Source organism: Monodon monoceros, unplaced genomic scaffold (genome assembly GCF_005190385.1).
Source record: "Monodon monoceros isolate NGI ecotype Baffin Bay Population unplaced genomic scaffold, NGI_Narwhal_1 Super_Scaffold_10, whole genome shotgun sequence".
Classification (NCBI taxonomy): domain Eukaryota; kingdom Metazoa; phylum Chordata; class Mammalia; order Artiodactyla; family Monodontidae; genus Monodon; species Monodon monoceros.
In genome coordinates this window covers 54,670,043-54,685,884 of record NW_021703766.1, presented here as the reverse complement: position 1 = coordinate 54,685,884, position 15,842 = coordinate 54,670,043, and the positions used below count along the sequence as shown (strand labels likewise).

At 43.3% G+C, this 15,842-nt stretch overlaps 1 protein-coding gene across 1 annotated transcript in view; it reads left to right on the top strand.

Annotated features, from left to right (window-relative positions):
• LOC114908066 (NACHT, LRR and PYD domains-containing protein 7-like) overlaps nucleotides 1-15,842 on the top strand; it is a 582,624-nt gene that overhangs the window by 114,831 nt on the left and 451,951 nt on the right.

Below are 15,842 nucleotides of genomic sequence, written 5' to 3'. Positions count from 1 at the left end.
TTAAAATGGGAAGCCCCAAGTCCCCCTCCAGGTAGTTAATATTACAATATATGTTACATTCCCAGCAAGGTACTGAGCTCATTAAAAATATCTCACTAACATGGGTTCTCTGCCTATCTTCCCGAAGTGGCATGGGAACCAGGGAAAGGGAGGCTGGTCCATCAGCACATGCAAAATCCTAAAGGGATTGGATGATCAGGAGACAGACCTTGGGAGCTGGCCCTGGGCTTGGGATCAGGTGGGGCACCCAGCTGGGTGCTGAAATAAAGAGCAGGACCAGGGATGGGGAGGGCGTTTGTGCACACGGAGCCCAGTAGGACAGGAGCCCCATCATGGAATCTCACGTCCACTGCCCCTGAGGCCAGGCAAGAGCTGCTTCTCCCAGGGGGTAGCTGTGCCAGACATTGATGTCTACACAACAGCCGATGCTCACTTTTTCCTTATTAACAGAAACCTAGTTCTGTTTGAGTGGCTATGTTCCAACCCTGGAGCTGAGGGATGGGGGGAGTGCAGAGGATAAAATTTGGGTTAAGGCAATCCAGCAATCCCATTTGCAGTGATTGGTCCAGAGGGGGCACATGAGCATATATGGCCAATGATACTTAAAGCAGGATATATCAGGGTTTCTGGGAATCATATTTGTCTCTTAATAACAGAGAGTCTCATAAGACTTTTGCCTCCTTTTCTCCTGTCCATGGGCAGCTATATCATGATGATGTGATATCTGGAGCTGCAGCAGCCATCTTGCAACCATGAGGCAACAAGCTTGACTACAATAGCAGAAATACTGAACAAACTGAGGGGAAAGAATACAAGATCCAGGGTTCATAGAAGGTCCCCAAATGCTGAACCAGCCCTGGGACAGCCTATCCCTGGAATTCTTAATAAGTAAATAATAAATATACTAGATTTTCTGTCAAAATTTCAGACTAAATCTGTGGACCATGCTCCATTTTAAAATAATAATTATTTTAAAAACTAAAATTGCTTAATAGACTATTTTAAAGGTCTTCTTAAATGCCTCAAAGAAATGAACACTAAGTCAAGGCTATGTAGTCAAAAATTAAAGGAAGACAAGATTCCCCGGAGTCAAGTTGAAGGCTGAACATGACTCTCACCTTGACAGTGATGCATTAAGTTTTATTTTCATGGCCTTGCAGATGGTAAAGGCTAAAGGATAAAGTCCAGGGGTCACCCTCGTTGATTAACACCAGCCAGCCCTATGTATCCGTGTTTTTCTGGTCTCTCTCTCTCTCTCTCATCTTCATTAGTGGCTTTTATCAGGTTTATTGAAGGATAATTTGCAGACAACCAACTGCATCCATTAAATACGTGCAATTCAGTGAGCTCTGGTAGTTGTGAAACCACCATCATAGTCAAGATTTCCATCACCACCAAGATTCCTTGTTCCCTTTGTGAAAATAAGCAAAGTAACCTCATTTAAAATGGAGCCGGGAAGCCCTGAAAGGGGAACCCTCAGGCATGTAGCACTTGGTGCAGCCTGCACTCCCAGTAGGGAGAAGGAAGACGAGAATTATTTAGACAAGGGAGGACATTAATTACATGGGAATTTCATCCCCTGCTTTAAGAAAAAGAAGGAAGATCCTTCCGTGCCCCAGCAACAATGCTCTAACCACTGCTTCCAGCCAATGAGAAAATGTCAAACGTCTAACTCTTGTTCTTCAGTGAATTTCTGTTCAAAACAATCCTTCCCCGTTTCCTCCTAAAACCCGATGAGAGGTGACCTCCCTTTTATCTCTTTAGACTTGCCTGTGATCCACCATAGCTGGCCTGTCCCAAATAGCAATTTTCTGCGATTCCCAAATAAACCATTTTGCTGCTAAGGAAACTGGCTATTTTATTTTTATGGTCGATACTCTTTGGTCCCAGGTGATCACTGCCAACCAAAGAATGTCACTTTCTATCTGGCTCTACAAGGATTGAGTCATTAGTCACTGGAGTTACTCACTTTCGACACACCCTGAAGGGTGTTCAAGGCAGGGATCTGGAATGAGGCACTCTGTGCTCTGGGAAAGCTGGCAGAACAGGCCTTCAGAGAGTTAGATATTTTCAGGAGAAGATTTTATGAACCCAATTTCTTGCATCTTCTCGTACTTAGAAAAGCACTAAAGTCATTAACTAAGGTATCTGTTCCTCGTGAGTAGCAGCAACTTTCTACGTAGATGTGTGCTTGACGGCATGTACGCCTTCTCCAAAATCACATAGATGCTGATATCGGAGCAGTTCCTCAGAGCTCTCTGAGAGGCTGTCTCATGGGCAACAGTCCTCAGTATGTCCCCAAATAAAACAGAACCTCACAACTCTCACTGTGCATTTTGTGCATTTTTATTGCAGTCAACACCATTGATCCTTCTTTTCTTTTTAGAAAATATGTATCTGCTAACTTATTTTTTTATTGAAGTATAGTTGATTTACAATATTGTGTTAGTTTCAGGCGTACAGCAAAGTGATTTGGTTTTATATATATATATATATATATATATATATATGGAAAAAGAATACGTGGGTGTTACGTATTCTTTTTTTCAATTCTTTTCCACTATAGGTTATTATTAGACTTCCCTGTGCTATACAGCAAATCCTTGTTTATCTATTTAATATATGGTAGTGTGTATCTGTTAATCCCATACTTCTAATTTATCCCTCCCCTCCTTTCACCTTTGGTAACCATAAGTTTGTTTTCTGTGTCTGTGAATCTGTTTCTGTTTTGTAAATAAGTTCATTTGTACTATATTTTAGATTCCACATGTAAGTGATATAATATTTGTCTTTTTCTGTCTGACTTCACTTAGTATGATAATCTCTAGATCCATCTAAGTTGCTGCAAATGGCATTATTTCATTCTTTTTTATGACTGGGTAATATTCCATTGCATATATGGACCGCATCTTCTTTATTCATCTGTCATGGACTCTTAGGTTACTTCCCTGTCTTGGCTATTGGGAATAGTGCTTCAGTGAACATTGGGGGGCATGTATCTTTTCCAATTAGAGTTTTCATCTTTTCCAGATATATGCCCAGTAGTGGGATTGCTGGGTCATACGGTAGTTCTATTTTTAGTTTTTTAAGGAACCTCCATACTGTTCTCCATAGTGACTGCACCAATTTACATTCCCACCAACAGTGTAGGAGGATTCCCTTTTCTTCACACCCTCTCCAGCATTTATTATTCATAGATTTTTTGATGATAGCCATTCTTTTCTTTCTTTCTTTCTTTCTTTTTTAACATCTTTATTGGAGTATAATTACTTTACAATATTGTGTTAGTTTCTGCTGTATAACAAAGTGAATCAGCTATACATATACATATATCCCCGTATCTCCTCCCTCTTGCGTCTCCCTCCCACCCTCCCTATCCCACCCCTCTAGGTGGTCACAAAGCACCGAGCTGATCTCCCTGTGCTATGTGGCTGCTTCCCACTAGCTATCTGTTTTACATTTGGTAGTGTATATATGTCCGTGATACTCTCTCCCTTCATCCCAGCTTACCCTTCCCCCTCCCCGTATCCTCAAGTCCATTCTCTACGTCTGCATCTTTATTCCTGTCCTGTCCCTAGGTTCTTCAGAACCATTTTTATTTTTAGATTCCATATATATGTGTGATGACAGCCATTCTGACAGGTGATACCTCATTGTAGTTTTGAGTTACATTTCTCTAATAATTAGCGATGTTCAATATCTTTTCATGTGCCTGTTGGCCATCTTTATGTCTTCTTTGGAGAAATGTTTGTTTAGATCTTTGCTAACTTATTTTTTAAACAAACCTACCTTGTCATAATTTTAGATTTGCAGAAAAGTTGCAAAGACACAGAAAAATCCATATGCCCTTCACCCAGTTTCCCCTAATGTTAATGTTTCGCATAACCATAGTACATCTGTCAAAAACAAGCAATTAACATTGATTCAATCATTAACTAGTACAGACTTTATTTGGAATTAATCCGTTTTTTCACTAATGTTCTTTTCCTGTGCAAGGATCCAATTCAGAGTAACATTTGGATTTAGTTCTCGCTGTTTTAAATACAGAGAATAGTTTCTGTTTTCCTCGTTGGATCCTAATTACTATTCCCATCGTACCTGAAGGGCATATGCAAGGAGGATATGGGGACAGGCTGACTACTTAGGAAAAGAATGGCTAAAAGAATTAACATCTACAGGGACTTTCCTGGTGGCGCAGTGGTTAAGAATCCGCCTGCCAATTCAGGGGACAGGGGTTCAAGCCCTCGTCCGCGAAGATCCCACATGCCGTGGAGCAACTAAACCCGTGCGCCACAACTTCTGAGCCTGCGTTCTAGAGCTAGCGAACCACAACTACTGAAGCCTTTGCACCTAGAACCCGTGCTTCACAACAGGAGAAGCCACCGCAATGAGACGCCTGTGCGCCGCAACAAAGAGTAGCCCCTGCTCACCACAACTAGAGAAAGCCCGCGTGCAGCAATAAAGACCCAACGCAGCCATAAATAAATAAATAAATAAATAAATAAATAAATAAATAAATAAGCTCAAGAATTAGTATCTACAGCTTCCTCCTAGGCCAGCAGGTCCATCAGGGCAGTTATTCTGGTTTTTTCTTTCCGGAAGTTGATGTGGAGCTGTCATCCCTCACTATTCACAGTAAGGCCCCCAACCTTTGCATCCTTCTGACACATGGATCTCCAACTGGAGAACATTCATGCCCAAGGCTCAATACGTCAAAATGATTTTTGAAATCAAATACAGAGTAAATGTGTGCTAATGTTCTATTAATTCATTAACGATGGAATCATCCTTCGAAATTCCTATCTTTACTCAAATATTTACCCTTTCCATGGTTCTTCCTTCCCTCCTGCATGTCTCTGTTTCTACTGGGATTATTCTCCTTTTGCCTGAAACTTTCATTCTTTTGGTGCCCATCTGTTGGTGAATAATACAATTTTTCATTGCCGAAATGTCTGTATTTCACCGCCAATATTGAAGTTTTCGCTTGTTGTAGAGTTCTAGGTTGGCAGTTTTTGTTTTATTTTTTTTTTAGCACTTAAATATGGTATTAATCATTTTTGTTGCAAATGAACTGTAACTCTTCTCGTTGTTCCTTTGAAAGTAATGTATCCTTCTTCTTTCAGTGCGTTTAAGATTTTGTCTTTGGGGTTCAGCAGTTTTCCTCTGATGTATCTCAGGGTGTGTGTGTGTGTGTGTGTGTGTGTGTGTGTGTGTGTGTTGACTTTTATTGATGTGTACTAGATTAAAAGTGCACATATCAGGGACGTCCTGGTGGTCTAGTTGTTAAGACACTGCACCTCCACTGCAGGGGGCATGGGTTTGATTCCTGGCTGGGGAACTAAGACCCCGAATGCAGATCCCCCGTGGGGGAATCAAGATCCCACATGCACGCTTCCCTGGTGGCGCAGTGGTTGAGAGTCCGCCTGCCGATGCAGGGGACGTGGGTTTGTGCCCCGGTCCGGGAAGATCCCACATGCCGTGCGGCGCGGCCCCAAAAAAAAAATTGAGCACTCTCATGTTTTCCGGTAACTTCTCTCCAAAGGTAATGCCTACACTAACTTCTAACAGCATGGGTTAAATTTGCTTGTTCTGGTTCTTTACATCAACATGAAACTTCTCTGCGCTCTGTGTGTGTGTGTGTGTGTGTGTGTGGCTTCTTCTGTTCAACCAAATGTTTGTAAGATTTGTCCATAATAATGCAGGGAGCTGTAGACCTTCAGCTGTGGTTGCTCTGGAGAATTCTACTGCGTGAATCACCACAATGAGTATATCCATCCTAGTGTAAACAGGCATTTGCTTAGCTTCTAGTTTAGGTTATGATGGAGAGTGCTGCTTTGAATTTCTTAATACAGGTGAAGTGATGAACATATATGTGCATTTTTTGTTGGAATAAACCTACAAGTGTAACTGCTGTGAGTTGTGCTATGCATTTATTCAACTTTAGTAGGTACTGCTGAACGCTTTTCAAAGTGATTGTATTAATTTAATCAATACGGATTAATTAATTAATCTGAGTGTCTCGTCATTCCACATCCTCACCAACTCCTCCAATTCTGCATCTTTTTATTTTAGCCACGCTGTGATGGGTGGTGGTACCTTTGTGGTTTTACTTTGCATTTCTCTAATGACTATGGTTTTTGGTCATTTGGATATTCATTTTATTTTTGTGAAATGTCTATTTGAGTCATTTTCTCATTTCAGAAAATTGGGTTGACTTTTTTACTAAACAATAGGAAGCTTTCTCTTTTTCTTATTATGCATGTGAGTCCTTTATCAGATATGTTCATTGTGATTATTCCTGGTCTAGCTGGGGTTCACTTTCTTATTGGGGCATTTTGAAGAATAGAATTTCTGAATCTTATTATAGTCCAGTTTATCTAATTTTTATTTTATATTTAGTGCTGCTGCAAAATGCAAAGAAGCTTCCTGTGTATTCCTCCCAGAACTATATATGTACTTTCTGTTTTTTTGGGTTTTTTTTGCGGTACGCGGGCCCCTCACTGCTGTGGCCTCTCCCGTCGCGGAGCACAGGTTCCGGACGCGCAGGCTCAGCGGCCGTGGCTCACGGGCCCAGCCGCTCCGCGACATGTGGGATCTTCCCGGACCGGGGCACGAGCCCGTGTCCCCTGCATCGGCAGGTGGACTCTCAACCTCTGCGCCACCAGGGAAGCCCTATATGTACTTTCTAGATTTATATCTTCAGTCCTTGGGAAATAATGGTGTGTGTGTATGTTGTGTGCTAAGAGTCCACAAACATTTTTCATGTGGAAATCCGATTGATACAAGCACAATTTATTGGAAGGACCATCCTGTCCTCATTGAGCTCCTGGATATCCTGTGTCATATAGCAGGAGACTGAACGCATCTGTTACCAGCCTTTCTGTTCTGTTCCAATGTTTAGTTCGTGTATCTGTGCAGCCATATCACATGGATCCAGACACTCTAGCTTCATGACACCTAGGAGTGTGCGTCTTCCAGCTTTGTTTTTCTTTTTCAAGATATCATTGAATAATTTTGGCGCTCGGTATGTCTAAGAAAAAAAAACTCCCTGGGTTTTATATATACATAGCAGTTCGTATCTGCTAATCTCAAACTCCTAATTTGTCCCTCTCCCCACCCGTTCCCCTTTGGTAACCAGAAGTTTGTTTTTGTCTGTGAGTCTGTTTCTGTTTTGTAAATGAGTTCATTTGTATCATTTTTTAGATTCTACATGTAAGTGGTATCATGTGGTATTTGTCTTTCTATGTCTGACTTACTTCACTTAGTATGATAATCTCTAGGTCCATCCATGTTGCTGCAAATGGCATTATTTCATTCTTTTTTATGGCTGAGTAATATTCCATTGTATATATGTACCACATCTTCTTTATCCATTCCTCTGTCGATGGGCACTTAGGTTGCTTCCATATCTTGGCTATTGTGAATAGTGCTGCTATGAACACAGGGGTGCATGCATCTTTTTGAATTAGAGTTTTCATCTTTTCCAGATACATGCCCAGGAGTGGGATTGCTGGATCATATGGTAACTCTGTTTTAGTTTTCCCCTGGGTTTTGATTGAAATTTCATCAAATCCACAGACTCCTTTTGGGACTATCAACATCTTTACAATATTGAGTCTTTCTATGCTCTATTTAAAATTTAGGACTTCAGGGTTTCTCTCAATATGTTTTGTAGTTCAGTGTGGTGGTCTTACACATCGTTTCTTAGATTTATTGCTTTAATTACATGTTTTTAGATTATTGTGTATGTCATTGGTTTTTTTAAATTTTATTTCTACCCCCCCTTTGTTTTTTCTTTTTGCTGTTATGAAGAAACATGGTTGGGTTTTTGTGGACCTTCTATATAACAGCCTTGCAAAATTCACTTATTAATTTTGATAGTTTGTATAGTCTCTTGGATTTTTTATATATACAACAGTATATTCTATTTTCAGTGACAGTTTGTATTACTTTGTTTCCAATACTTATGGCTTTCATCCCTTTTTCTTGCTTTTTTGTACTGGCTAGAATCGCTAATGAATATAAATGATGACATCAAGATTTCACCGTTTAATATGATGCTTTTTGTAGGGCTCCTTACATCTTCTTTACCAGATTAAGAAATTTCCTATTTTACGGTAGTTTGTATTTTTTTGTTCTGTTTTGTTTCCTTTACCGTGAATGGCCATTTAATTTTCTTAAATGTGTTCTGCATCTGTCATATGTTCTGCATATAATTTACCTCTGTCAATGAGGAAAGTTATAGTGATGTGGTTTATTTATTTTATGGTTTTTTTTGGCTGTGTTGGGTCTTCATTGCTGCGCCTGGGCTTTCTCTAGTTGTGGTGAGCGGGGGCTACTCTTCGTTGCAGTGCACAGGCTTCTCATTGTGGTGGCTTCTCTTGTTGTGGAGCATGGGCTCTAGGCACGTGGGCTTCAGTAGTTGTAGCATGCGGTCTCAGTAGTTGTGACGCACGGGCTTAGTTGCTCTGCGGCACGTGGGATCTTCCCGGACCAGAGCTTGAACCCTTGTCCCCTGCATTGGCAGGAGGATTCTTAATCACTGCGTGCCACCAGGGAAGTCCCTATTGATGTTTTGGGGTTGTTTTGGTGGTACATGGGCCTCTCACTGTTGTGGCCTCTCCCATTGCGGAGCACAGGCTCCGGACGCGCAGGCTCAGCGGCCATGGCTCGGGCCCAGCCGCTCCGCGGCATGTGGGATCTTCCCAGACCGGGGCACGAACCCACGTCCCCTGCATTGGCAGGCGGACTCTCAACCACTGCGCCACCAGGGAAGCCCCCCCGATGTGTTTTTAAATGTTAAGTCATTCTGCATACAAGGTATAAATCCCACTTGGTTATAAAATAGTATTGTTATTATATAACTATATTATTTGCTCATTTTTATTAAGGATTCTTGACAAGATTAGTTTGTAATATTTTATCACGTAATATCCTTAGTTGGGCTTTGAAATCAAGACTTTGCTCGAATTCCAAAATGGGATATAGAAAACAGTATAGATCTTCCTCAAAAAATTAAAAATAGAACTACCATATGACCCAGCAATCCCACTTCTGAGTATATATCTAAAGGAAATGAAAACAGAATCTCTAAGAGATTTCTGAATTCCCATGTTCGTTGCAGCGTTATTCATAATAGCCAAGATATGGAAGCAACCTAAGTGTCACTCAACAGATGAATGGTTAAAGAAGATGTGGTATATTTATAAGTGGAATATTATTCAGCCATGAGAAAAAAGGAAATCCTACCATTTGGAAAAGTAAGGATGAGCCCTGAGGGCATCATGCTGAGTGAAGTAAATCAGACAGAGAAAGACAAATGCTGTACGATCTCACTTCTATAGGGCATCTAAAAAAAGCCAACTCGTAGAAATAGAGGGTAGAATGATTGTTTTTTAAGGGCTGGGGTGGGGAAAATGGGGATATGCTGGCCAAAGGGTACCAGCTTGCAGTTGTAAGATGAAGAAGTTCTGGGGATCTAATACATAGCATGGTAGTTAGAGACAACAATACCGTACTGTAGACTTCAAAGTTGCTAAGAGACTAGATCTTGTTCTCGGCACAAAGAAAAAGAGAAATGGCAACTGTGTGATGGGATGGATGTGTTAGCTAATGCTACAGTGGTAATCAAGGTGCAATATTTAAATGTATCAAATCAATATACTGCACACCTTACACTTAAACAATGTTATATGTAATTATGTCTCAATATAAATAAATAGACAAATTCATGGGATATAAGGTATATTCTCTCTTTTTTCTCACTGAAATGTTTTTTATAAGATTGGTGTTATTTTTCCTTTAAAGTTTGGATGAATTCACTTTGAAGTACTAAACACTGTTTTATACGTACTTATCTTGGGTTTCTCTGAGCTTCTGGAAGCAGTGGCTTGATGGCTGATCCAATTTGGGAAGCAAAATGGATCACTTTGGTTTCTTGGTTTGGTTTGGTTTGGTTTGGTTTTTGTTTTTTGGCCGTGCCATGCAGCATGCAGGATTGGGTTCCCTGACCAGGGATCGAACCCGTGCCCCCTGCGTTGGGAGCACTGAGTCTTAACCACTGGACCACCAGGAAAGTTCCCAAAATGGATCACTTTGGATAATTAAAAGTTGGATAAAATTAAAATTAGATAAAACTGGATAATTTCTAGGTCATTATCTCCTCAAATATTGCTTTTTCTTCATTCTCTCTCATCTTTGCTCCTAGGGCTCCAGTTAATCAAACGTAGAAACTTTTTCCTGTGCTCCACAAGTCTCTTAGAATTTTCCTTTGGGTTTCCATTTTCTTTTCTGAGTACTTCAATCTGGATAGCTTTATCTTATGTCCAGTTTATTGTTTTTGTGTTCTGCACTGTTCCGGCCCCCCATGACCATGAAGTCAGGGTCCAAAACTCATTAGGATCCAATGACACGAGAGGTCGTTGTCAGAAAAGCCATTGTGACTGGAGATGTCTTCAGTGACTGAAGTCACAAAGTTCAAGGGAAGCCAGAAAAGCCACGGTCTGCTAAGCAAGACCTGGAACGTTAGCTCATCTCTCTTAGGACAGAAAGGATAAGTCACACCAGGTCTCTGAGTGATGCCTCTTGGTCATACGCGCTCCGGAGACTGTCTGAGCATCTTCTTCGGGGAAGATGCCCATTTTCCTTTGAGTCTCCTTTGCGAAGAGTGTGGGGTGTTAAGGTGGCCAGCCAGCTCCCTAAACCAGCACTGTCCAATTAAAATACAATGTCAACCGCAAGTACTAGCCACATGTGCGTTTTTAAATGTCCACGCTAAAAAGCAAAACGAAACTGATGGAAAGTAATTATACCTATGTTTCATTTAACCCAATCTGTTTTAAAACGTTATCTTTTCAGTGTAAAAAATGACCAACAACATAGCTCACACTCTTTCTTTTTACTATGTCTTCCAGGTCCCGGGTGTGTTTTATAATTGAAGCACATCGCGGCTGAGACTGGCTTTGTGTAGATTGATCAACAGACACCTGTGGGTAGCGGCCACCACGCTTGATGGAGCATCTCTAAACACACCCTTGGTGCCTGAAGTAAGTAGAGGTCTCCTTCAGTCAGTACACCTGTCTCTGGCTCTTCCTCTCTTCTGTCTCGCTTAGTCTGACTTTATGCAAATTCTCTGTCTCTCCTTTTTTTTTCTCTTCTCTCTGTCTCTGTCAGTGTCCTTCTCTCCCACTGAGTCTGGAGGGCCTCTCTGTGTCCCCAAGAACCTAAGGTGGACCTCCCATACATGTCACTACCTGGGTAAAAAGCTTAAAACAGCCTGTCTGAGCCCCACAGAGGACTGCGGCTAGCTGGGCATGCTCACAGGTGATCACAAGCCTGGGGTATCAGTGGGAGCCCATTGTTCCTAGGAGGATTGATGTTCACCATCCATCATTAGCATCTGAAAGTCCTTGCAAGGGCAGAATCACAGAGCCTGGGGAGAAAGCAGCCCAGGGATGCTCATCACCAAGGGAAGCTCTCCAAGGAGGATCAGGGGACAGAGCGAGGCCGGCAGGTGCTGTCCTGTCCGTGACCAGCATGTGCAAACAGAGGAACCGAAACAACCCAACTCGACAGACAGGTAGGCAGTGGAGCCCAACTCGACAGACAGACATGCAGGGTATGATGTGCAGAAGCTTAACCCCAAGTATGTCTCGGTTTTCCTGTTGATTTTCTCACAAAAAGGGAAGTAACTCCTTTCCTTGAGCTTTGTCCTTCTCACCGCCACCCCCATCAGCAGTGAGGGCTGCTTCTTAGCATAACAGATGTTTCAGCAGCTTTGCAAGCAAACCGCTGCTCACTTATCTGAAACACCATCCGCGACCCACCATCAAGTTCAGATGGGTAATTTGGTTCTTTTCGCAAATGAATTTTATTTCTTAGACTAGTTTTAGGTTCACAGCAAAATTGGGCAGAAGAGGGGCCTTCCCTGGTGGCACAGTGGTTAAGAATCCGCCTGTCAATGCAGGGGACAAGAGTTCGAGCCCTGGTCTGGGAAGATCCCACATGCCGCGGAGCAGCTAAGCCCGTGTGCCACAACTACTGAGCCTGTGAGCCACAACTACTGAAGCAGAAGATATCAAGGTTTCCCATACACCCCCCTGCCCCCAGACATGCACAGCCTCCCGCATTATCAACACCCTGGCACCAGAGTGGTACACGTGTTACAACTGATGAACTCATATTGACACATCATAACCACCCAAAGCCTGTAGTTTGCATGGGGGCTCACTCTTTTTCTTTTTTTCTGAATTGTTTTTTTTAATACAGCAGGTTCTTATTAGTTATCTATTTTATACGTATTAGTGTAAGAGGGCTCACTCTTGGTGTTGTACATTTTATGTGTTCGGACAAACGTATAATGCCATGCATCCACCACTGCAGTATCATACAGAGTAGTTTCACTGCCCTCAAATTCCTCTCTGCTCCACCTGTTCATGCTTCCCTCCTTCCTAACCCCTGGCAACAACTGATCTTTTTACTGTATCCATCGTTTTTCCTTTTCCAGACTCATAGAGTTGGAATCATGCGGCATGTAGCCTTTTCAGATTGACTCTTTCCACTTGGTAATAAGCATTTAAAGTTCCTCCATGTTTTTTCATGGCTTGATAGCTCGTATCTTTTTCACACTGAATAATATTCCATTGTGGATGGACCACGGTTTATTTATCTATTCACCTGCTGAACAGCATCTCGGTTGCTCCCAAGTTTTGGCAGTTACGAAAAAGCAGCTGCAGTGCAGCTGTGTGCAGGTTTTTGTGTGGACATAACTTTTCTGTGTTGTTTCTTTTTAACATCTTTATTGGAGTATAATTGCTTTACAATGGTGTGTTAGTTTCTGCTTTATAACAAAGTGAATCAGTTACACATATACGTATGTTCCCATATCTCTTCCCTCTTGCGTCTCCCTCCCTCCCACCCTCCCTATCCCACCCCTCTAGGTGGTCACATAACTTTTCAGTTCATTTAAGTAAATACCAAGGAGCACAACTGCTGGGTCGTATGGTAGTAAGCCGGTTGAGTTCGGTAAGAAACTGCGAAATGGTCAAAATGTACCCTTTTGCGTTTCCCACCAGCAATGAATGCGAGTTTCTGTTGCCCCACATCCTCGCCGGCCTTTGGTGTCAGTGTTTTGGATCTTGGCCACGAGTAGGTGTGTAGTGGAAACTTGGTTGTTAAGATATTGAAAGAAGTGCAGAGAAGTCAGACAGAATGAGATCTTCCTCTGTCTCCTACGGCAACCTTGGACAAGTCCCTTTCCCCATAAACTTTCATAAATGTGAGTTTTGTGAGCTCCCTTTCTTCAGGAGCCAGTTGACCAATATTTAGTCATTGCCTGTCATGCGCTTGGTGTTTGGGATACAGAAGTGAACAAGACAGGTACGGTCCCTGTGCTCAGCAGAGCTTCCATCCAGTGAGGGGTTAGAATCAATCAATTAGTTAGCTACTCATCAATTATTTAACTACCATTGTGATATGAAAGAGGGGTAGCACTCACCCCTGTAACAGGTCAACCCTGAAATGCCAGTGTCTTAACACAAAGGGAGTTTGTTTCTTACTCATGACCAGTGTGGGTCTTCCTGGGAAGAATCTGAATTTCCTGTCTTAGGAGGTCTCAGGAACATCAGCCTCTTCCATCTGTGGCCCCACCATCCTCGTGGGCAACAGTGTCCTCTGCTTCCAACCAAAGGAAAGAGAAAGAGAAAGCAGAAAGGGTATGTCCACCTGTAAGTCGCTGGCCTGGAAGTGATACACGTTATTTCTGCCCAACTTTCTTGGCTATATTTACTTATTACAGTCACAAGCAGATGCAAGGGAGACCAGACAATAAAGCTGCTTGTGGGTAGCCACCTCCCAGGAGCATGGATAGCCAAGGAGCATGTCATTATGACCCCTCCAGCTGATGCACCATCTGAGCTGATGGATGCCCCAGTACTAGAAGGAACCAGCTACACTGGAGTTCTGAGGAACATTAAAGGCATGCATTTCCACGTTCTCTCCAGAAACCCACCCAGTGCTGGCTAAGCTGAAGGTAGATGTCACGAGCAACCAGAGGACCGGGGGGTGGCCGTGTGAAGGGGGGTTGGTTCCTCGCCGCCCTCGCCCTCTGTTCTTGTCTCTGCGAAGGGCTCCACGTGGCCCATTCATTTCCCCCTTGATCCGAACACGACGGGCGGGACCTGAGCCTGGGCAACCTCTGGATAGGCGTCCAACCTGAAATCACCAGCCGCGGCTTCGGCTGCCGTAGTGACTGTGGCGAAGGCCTGAATTGTCTGCTACCGTGTACTATGGGTAGTTGGGTGATTTGGACATGTTCCTGAACTCTGGTGACATCTTTATCCCAGAGCTCAGGATTTCCATCTCTATCCAGACAGAATTCATCAGACCTGGACAGCTCCCAGCCCCAGAGGGTCCTGAAATTCTTCTGGTCTGACACCGAGTCTGGATCACCCAGGAAAATGACTCTAGAGTAGCTTTCTAGAAGGGGATCAAATCTAGAGCCTCACGGGACTCCCCTGGTGGCCCAGTGGTTAAGACTGCATGCTTCCAATGCAGGGGGCGCGAGTTCGAGCCCTGGTCAGGGAACTATGATCCCACATGCCATGTGGTGCAGCCAAAAAAAGAAAAAACCTAGAGTCTCACGGAGTCCAAGCACTTTAGAGTTTAGACTCCAAAAGCACTCCCCAAATACGCTCACCATCCCAGCCCTTTCTTATCCAGTTCCGGCTCTGCTGGTGAGAGTCGACTGCATTGACCCAGGATAGACCTTAGCACTTTAGGACACAGACTTACTCTCTCGTATCCAAATCTTGTGGCCCAGACTCAGGCCTAGTAGAGAAATCCAGGTTTAAAGGGCTCCATTCTTCACTCAGAATCCATATTTGATTAAGCCCCTAAGCTCCTGGTTCAAGGCCGGGGCAGGGAAGCCTGATGCTTGGGTAGACAGTACCTTCTTTTCATAGTCTCTGCTCCCCCTTGAATCACTAAGGTCCCATAGCATTGATCCAACCAGGACTATGGTCTAGGGAAGGACCTGGATTTTCAGCATCCTGGTCCCCCAGCCCAGAGATCCCCTCCTGCCATGTCAGAACTCACCAATGGAAAACCAAAAAGTAAACATGGCAGGCACGATGCTGCCTGCCCAAGACTCAGCCTTGCCAATGGACAGATGTACGGGCTGTGGTGGTCAGAGACTCAGTGCAAACCATCTTGTGGTTTTCTTACTAAGTGGTTTAACAGAAAGTTCATCCACATGATCTAGTTCCTCCTTCCCTTGACTGGGGGTTTGTGAGAGGAGGACTGTTCCAACCACACTCATGCCCTACTTGAATCTCCCATCCAAACACCGCATCCAGATTGGCAAGGCTGGCCCTAGGGTGTGAGGGGGATTCTGAGCACCGACAGGAGTTAGACATAAATGATACTGTAATGCCGGCTCTGTCTCATGTAGAACATGGGGCCTGAAGCGAGTCACCTTCCTAGGGAGGTGTGATTCGGCGGCTTTCCTTTTTTGTTGTTTCAACAAATACGTATTTATTGGGTGTCTCTTAAGGACCTGAGTCTGTGCCAAACATTTGAAATATGCAAATTAGTGGAGCTTCCGGTCTAATGAGGAAGACACACGTCAAAGTTCTCCAGAAATCATGTGATTGCAGGGGTGATATCTAACCTCTAGTAACACTAGACTTTTCTTCCCACACACATCAGCCTCAAAAGCTCAGTAGTTTGTCTCAGTGGAATGTCTTATTTCTCGCTCATGTAACCCTTCAGTACGGGTGCCCCCAGCTCGGCAGTTGGAGTTCCTCCATGGGGTGACCCATGCTCCCAGGATTCTTCCAACTTTT